The following is an 8,354-nucleotide window of genomic DNA, read 5'->3' as shown; positions in this document are numbered from 1 at the left end:
AGAATTTAACCTCTATTTGACTTTTTTTTATTGCTTTGAAGAAAATCTGTACAGGCGAAATTAGTAATGATTTGATACAGGGCACTATCTTTATTCGCGGTTAGCCAGTTCCAGACATTAGAAATATGGCAAAATGTTTGCACAATGAGCATGAGTATTCGCAGCTATAGATAAACATTGTTCATCTTACAAAGTTCGATGCAACTCCAAAGTCCTCAATCTGTCTCTTCTGTCATTTTTTATGATAATAATTTTTATATCGTCAGTCTTAAGCCTGTTGATGGAAAACATTTCAGTTTTAGAGAATGCAGCTTCGTACAAAGCATGATAAGGTCTGCACATATGTATGTATAACGAAACGGCACGTTGATCAGGTCTGGATGTCATAAAAAAAATTAAATCATTGAGTTTTTCTCCAATATCCAGTTTCAAGTGATTTGATTGGTCAAACTTTTGGTGGAGGATAGATTTGAGATTATGAAACCGGATTCAGTAAATAAAGCCGTATTCTCTTTTGTCAGCCTTTCTTCTAAATGATTTTGGTACCCGTATTTACAATGAACAGTACAAAGGAAACGTTTTGTCTATGTTTCGTCTAAACTGACAAAAAATGCATAATTTGAAAATATAAAATAAATTCACAACTTCACAAACAAAGGGGGAATTGTACGTTTAGAAAATGTTATAAATTGTTATATATACATGTATCAAAAGGGGGAAATGTAAGAAAATTAATGCTTTTCTCTGACAAAATCTAATGCAGACTGAAATTGAAGACGACGCGGTAAATTTGAATAGTCAGACAAAGAGCATCTTCAAAAGAAGTGAATCATTGACATACACAGTCTCACTGGAACAGAAATTCGAAAATTACTTAGCAATGCCGGTGCTTCTAATAATGTGCAAGTTCAGAGATGAAGTGATATAGGAAAGGATGGGGTTTTACTGACAAAGATTTAAGGGAAATTATCAATACGGTACATAAAATCATGTTAACCATCTAGTGTAGTATTCTCTTCCGTATATAATGCAAGGTATGAGGCATATAAACATAGTATATTTGTTGTCCTTAGCTTAAGTTCAATTTGATGGATGAGTTAGAGATAATCACCGAATCGAGTATTGTTCCGTTACAACACATCATTTATAAAACAGAAAAGTGAGGCAAAATTAAAATTCAATTGAACAAAAAAGCTGAAAGGAAGTCGCCCTCATAGAATGAGGACACAAATCAGTAAGGGGCACATTTACTTCTCATTTAAACTCAACTGATAATATGTGAAAAAAATGGCAGATACATGTATAATGTCGATATATCTCTTAAAAGTTTATTGTAAAAACAAAAGTTTGGGTCGTTTTATCAGGAAGAGTTTTAGCCAACAACTAGACAGTGGTATCTGTGGCTACTAAATACATTTTCTGAATCCGGTGCAATTACACATTCTGTTGAAAATCAGTCAAGTCCTAAACGCAGTGAACTTAATGCTTTGGGTGTTTTTCACACCCATGCAAGGAGTAAATGTCCTCATGCTCTCAAACGAAATCAATGCTCGAAATTTCTGCACATTCCATTTGCAAATAAAGGTATATTGATCCGCTCAAAATCAGCACCATTCTTACGTGTAACTAAAGGAGAAGTAAAGAAAGAAATACCGCGGTATTTCAAAAATCAGGGTTGTCTCTTTTGACTCCTGTCCTTAAAACTGAACTAGGGATCAAAGATTAACCAGGTAATCCTTCATATAAACGTTCGACAAGGAACCACAAGTCCTTTATAGTCTCGTTTGGTATTCCTTCAAGTCGGAATTCAGGGGATTTATCTTATTATACTACTTAAAATTCAAAAAAAGTTACATACGGCTGACCAAGATTTTGTCCGCAGTGAAGGAGGGACAATGGAAAGACCGTGATGGTATACACATAGTAATTATCATAAATTATGTGGATTCTCATTCATTCATTCATATATTTATTTCCTCATAAATGAGATTACACAATGAAACATCATATTAAATCAACACTAAACTGGAGGAGAGAAGAACAGAACACAATTAATGACGAAGTATACATATATATATCACACATACTATATAAAATGCGATCTCATAAAGAAGTTATAAAATTTACTCAATTTGATAATTTGCTGATGACACGTCGTGCATTACTAAAGAATCAGTTTTGTCGATCGGCCGAACTTGGCGACACATTGTGCAACATGCGAGTGGTATATCTGAACAAAGTAATATAACTATCGCTTTCGAAACTAAATATAGGCTCACGACCTAGAAGAATTTCGTCGTCGTATGAAAAATAGTTCAAGACAAAGTGGCAGTTCAAAATTCTCCATTAAATCTCACAGAAGTTAATTCAATTAAAACTTTAGCGCTTTTAAAATTATATACAATGTACTATCTTACCCACGATAATTAAATTGAACATCCGTTTTTAAAACGAAATCAATTACATGCAATTGTAATTCAATTCCATTAATTTGATGTGTTAGACTATGATTCTACATATTTACAAGTAACCACTATAGAACCGAAAGACAAAAGATGTTATACCGAGGATCTGTAACAGGTGATCAGAATTCTAGAGTTTCTTCTTATTGACATCATTTTATCATTTTTTCAGAACGTTATCGTCATAATAATGGATTACTACACCGTATGTAAACGGTTTATTTTCAGAAATGAAAAGACTAAAAGCTGTTTGTGTTGGTAAGATGCATATACAGCTGATAGCTGAATAGTTTTTTTTTAACCTTACATTCTTTAAACAGACTGTGGAAATTGATATTTTACTTAAATGAAAAAAGAGGTTATTTGAGAATGAGTTGTTTGACATTAATCAACTTGATAACGTAGCCTACGAAAGTATATGGGAGAACCTAAAACGCATGCAATTAATGTACTATTTAGAGAATATTTATTTATATGACCATAATCCTATATATATATACGTATGAAAGTATGAATTTCGTAAAATATCTAAGCGTAGTAATATAATCTGTTGTAATGTCTTGTGAAATCTAACACCAGGTATACAATCATGTATAATTTTATTTTTAAATTTCAAATGTTTGTTTGAAAATATAGTTTGTTGAGTTTTATCCAGAAGTTAACTTGACATGTAAGTTTAAAATTTTTTGGGACTTTTCAAAAGGTCTAAATTTCTGTAACTAAGCTTTAGCGTCAAGTTTAATATTTTTTGTTACGGACTCCCATAAACCTGTTATTACAAGGCCGTGTTTAAATTGAGATTTTCTTCAAATCCTTCTTCAACTCAAATTGCGATGTAGTTGATGATTTGAGGAAAACTCTAGGATTTACGGAAATCTCGGTTCGAGATTTTTATGACACCAAGGCCTGGTCTATACATGTATGTTGGTACAGTGACATGCAACACGATTAGAGAGTGCGGACACGTAAATACAAAAATAACTAACTGAAATTGTTTGAAAAGGTTTACAACAATTCCATGTATATTATTTTAATGTTACAATTACGTTAAATCAACTTTTTCACACACTAAAATGTATTTTCTATAATAATCTCAAAATACAAAATAAAACCATAGTTTAGAATAAAAATTCATAAATTTCACTCTCATGACATTACATCTACAAATGTACAGCCACAAATTGTACATTTTGGGGACACAATATGCTGGATCTGTTCTATCAAAAGAACCTTCAAATATATTGGATGTACATACAGGTATAGTACACAGTTACCTGTATTGGATGTACATACAGGTATAGTACACAGTTACCTATATTGGATGTACATACAGGTATAGTACACAGTTACCTATATTAGTGAGTGAACCATGCTAAATTTACACATTATAACCTACAATATATATTAAAAAAATGATATAAAAATTCAACAACATTCTTATTGTCGGAGGGTCAATACAATTCAAAGTCCTATACCGGTCAGAATTTTATAAAGTCAAATGCCCATTTTAGGAAAATTATTTGGCAATTACTTTATGTGAAACTCATCAGTAGGACTCAAATACCAAACATTTATTGTGTCTTAATATCTGTAACTATCTGAATAAAGTCAAAGATACTGTTAATAATTCCAAGAGCAATATTTTGGCAAGAAACACTTAAGTAAGATGCAAACTAGAGAATTTTATATCACTCATTGGAAAGGTGAACTGCCCTTGCTAAGGAAACCAAAACTGGACCTATGTCTAGTTGAAATATTCAAAAAAAATAGTCTGGGATCGTGGATCTAAAATTTCAACCTAATGATGACTTTGGTATAAGGCTCCTAAATCATATCATTGCGCATGTGCCGCCGCGTTGATTCTCAGAGGAAACTGGTATTATAATTGATGAAATAGGGAAAATATCTTGTGTATGTATAAATAAAAATCATTTACTGTTCGTGATTTGACTTTTTAGTATTAAAAGAAAATTTATAATATTAAAATTTATTGTTTGTATTAACATTAGAAACTGAATTTTTAATATTAGAGAAATTGAATTTTTAATATTAGAGAAATTGAATTTTTAATATTAGAGAAATTGAATTTTTAATATTAGAGAAATTGAATTTTGAATAATTCAAAAATCAATTTTTAAAACCAACATATTTTTTATATCAAAAGTATGGCTTTGATATACACCAAACTCAATTTTAAATATTATAAAATCAATTTTAGACATTAAATATAATGGCTTTTAAATTATTTGATAAATCAGTTGTTAATATTTAAAAAGAGTTGCTTGTTTGTTTGTCTCTTTTTAAATATTAATAAAAAGCTTCATGGAGCGTAGCATGATACGACTAACCCAGAAAAGTTGGAGGAAAGTGTGGACACAATATTATTTTTGACACACTTAGGCATAGGGACTTTCAATTCTTTATGAACACCACAACTTGGTTTGGACACGGATTTTCATAAGGTATCAAATAAAATAAAAAAATGAATAAATTATAATCAATTTATTGTCTGAACATCAGGAAAATGCATGTTTCAGCCCCTTTTCGGCCCCTTATTTCTGAAAAGTTCAGGTCATTACCCCCATAATCTTTTTCGCTAAATGATTGTCATTTAATGATACGAGTTTCTGAAGAAAAAATGGTTTCTTGTCTCGATAGATACAGTTATCGGACAAAGTCATAATAAGCCCTCACGAATATCAGAACGAGTCCTTTGTTTAAGCCGAGTATATGTTAAACTTTGAAATGTTGAAAATGATTCAATGCACTAATATCCGCTGTTTTAAGGTTTGTCCATATTTCACATCCAAATAGCACAGAAGGCAGTACAACAGATGTATAAAACTGAACCATTACTTTTGGATTTGTTGATTTACAATGAAGTTTGTTTAGTGCAAATAACGCATTTCTACCCTCTCTACAATCGTTTGAGATACGATCAGGCGATTTAAATGAACAGTTAATTTGAACTCTTAAGATTAACATATTCGTCTTGTATAGGAATTGATCTTCCAAGGATGGGTCAATTTTCGGTCGCGAGGGTGTTTTGAAAATTGTAATGCCGCTTATTTTTGTGGATTGAACCAAACGCGCATGCATTTGTAGGCATTATTCTACAGACATCTACATGTAGCATCTTCTGAAAGCCAGAAGGTAATAAGCTAAATAAGCAAACGTCATCTGCTAATGCTGGACAACAACTGATAACATGAAAAACGCTAGTTAGTTACTAAGTTTTTTTTAACTCGGATAACATTTCATCAATAAAAATATAGTACAGAAAACCCGACAGAACATCCCCTTGTCCAACACCTGTTGAAACTGGGTAAAATGAGAAACATGACCGGTTTGCAACTACACCACTATATGTTCACTTGTATCAGTATGTATATCATTTGTAATAACCCAGTCTATTAGTGATACCTACGCTACGCAGCTTGTACATTAACGTCACCCTCCTTACAGAGTCACAAGCTTTCTTGCTGCCAAGAAATGCTACATAAACCTTACTGGATAATTCAACATTGTGGTAAATCGTTTCAAGTAAATTAAAAGATGCAGTGGAACAACCGAGGTTTTTTAAATCCTAACCCGAATAATTCAGTCGTTATATTCCACTCACTATCGACCGCTTCATTAACGTGAGTCGGAGAGAATCGGTGACGGTGAGGGCTTAAATTATTCGAGTCATTATAATCCTGCTGTTCCCGAGGTCAAACGAGGAAATACGAACTTTTAGTTGTCTTAGATAACTTAAGTACCGAAGAAAGTAAACTAACAGGTATGCAATTGGATATAAAATAACAAAGTTATAAAGTTTTCAAAATTGGGATTCTAATCGTAAAATTGTCAATTGTTTATTAAATTGTTTATTTGCCAACCAATTTGACACTTAATGATATGCAAATTAGTGAATATGACATCACTAATGAGATTGGCGAACTCTCCTATAAGGGTGTCTTCTAGCTATTCCAACATTTTAAAAATATATATTCTAGATATTCCTACATGCAGAGAACAATGGATGTTGTTTTAGTAGGTTTTGTTGTTTTAGTAATTATTGCCTAATTAATTTTACAGGTAAATTTAGGATTAAACATTGGATTTAAACATTTTATTAGCAAAATTATAATGTGTTATAGAGAAATGTGGGGCTATTTTTGCCAAATTTATAACTTTTTTCATGGTAATAAACATATAAAATATAGACTTAAAATGTTGAAATATTGGAAAGAAGATAGAGAATGAAAATTAAATTCAGTTAATTAATAAACAAACGAAGAAGCCGTCCATGCCTGCACCTTGCTCCAGTACCAAGCCGATGGTAAACGTGTCCCAAGAAAACGCAAATACCGAGAGATCGACTCCGGACTGACAACACTAAAGCTTCATCTACAGAACCAGGAACTCACATCAGTCGTTTGCTTCTAGAGAAGACTTGTGAACTTTTGATTAGTGCTTGAGCTGTTGTGCTTTGTATGTTTTATTTATGCATTTATTGTATGATTCTTTTAAACAAATCATGTGTACTTTAAATTTATTTACTGCTTTTTCATTTATTTACAATGTTATCAGTGCTTGGATATTATGTACTTAAAGTGTGTATTATCAATGACTTATTGTCATCATGAATATTGAATATTTAATAAAATTGTGAAAAAAAAATCTTATTTTTAATTTGTTAAAAAAGAAAACTTTAAATGACACCTAAACACTTGCAAGTCTAAAATTCATAAGAATTTTCACATGAAAACTTTACAGATCCCAAATAAAATTTCATACATACAGCAAACATGTGACAGGTATCGCCAACACATTTAGAATTCCAATTAAAGTTTTGTTTTTACAGTATACACAAACTTAATCCCTTGTTTATACAACCGTTCTGGCTATTCCTACATAGATTTTATAATTTTTACCTATAGATTTTAGAATGTTGGAATAGCCAGAATAAACCCCTATAAGACCTAGCTTCCATTTTTATTGGAATTCGACCTTCGAGAACAATACGATTGGAAAGTGTGCATATGAATTGCAAGACACCATTTCCACCATATTTCAAGTGCTCATTCTGAATTCGGTCATGGCCTGGGACCTTTTTAACTTTCAAATACGAAATTGCTATTGAGACCTCATACTCTGTTATTACATCACCAGGCAATTGTTCAATTTTGTCGCTACAAGATTGTAAAATAACAGTGTACTTGGCTTCAATATCATGTTTAACTCAAAATCAAACATTTCACAATAATGTTCATTGTAAATGTCCGCAAAATATGCTGCAAACGAATTTGCCCACTTTATTTTGCCATTTCTCTATAGTAGGAGATTGGAATCCATGCTTTCACTTTAGTTCGTAGATATATAACATGTTCGCTGCACCATTTCGTTCTATGCATCCCGTAGGTGTTAGTAAGAATGCTGCTTTTTATGTCCCCGAAACGCGTTCATCGACAATGACTTAACAAGAAACTTGAATAGCACAACATCTAATGAAATCAAACAAACAAAAACCATACACCGACTTGTTTAAGGTAAGAATGTTGAACTGTAACCATAACCATTCTTCTTGCAATCTTTCCGTTTTTCCTATTCAGTTTCCGTTCCGTTTTCCGCGTTTTACTAATACCGTTATCCCTAATGCACTTAAAACAGCTATAATTATCAACAGTTTGTAAAGTATATTAAACAAAAACCGAATTATTATAAATTTTGTGAAATGCACAAATGCCAAGAAAGAGAGAAAACCGGGAGCCATACAAGACTGGCTTTTAATTAGACTGGAATGTACTCCACAAGTTACCATAAATCTTTACAAAAAGCAGTCTGAGAAAGAGATTTAATGCTCGTTGCAGGAAAGTAATTTTTTTTCAAAATAATACAAATTAAAAA

This window comes from Perna viridis, chromosome 3 (assembly GCF_037379345.1).
Source record: "Perna viridis isolate PV_CMFRI_1.1 ecotype Kerala chromosome 3, ASM3737934v1, whole genome shotgun sequence".
NCBI classification, from domain to species: Eukaryota; Metazoa; Mollusca; class Bivalvia; order Mytilida; family Mytilidae; genus Perna; species Perna viridis.
The sequence above is the reverse complement of the archived record's forward strand: the minus strand, read 5'-3'. Positions refer to the sequence as shown.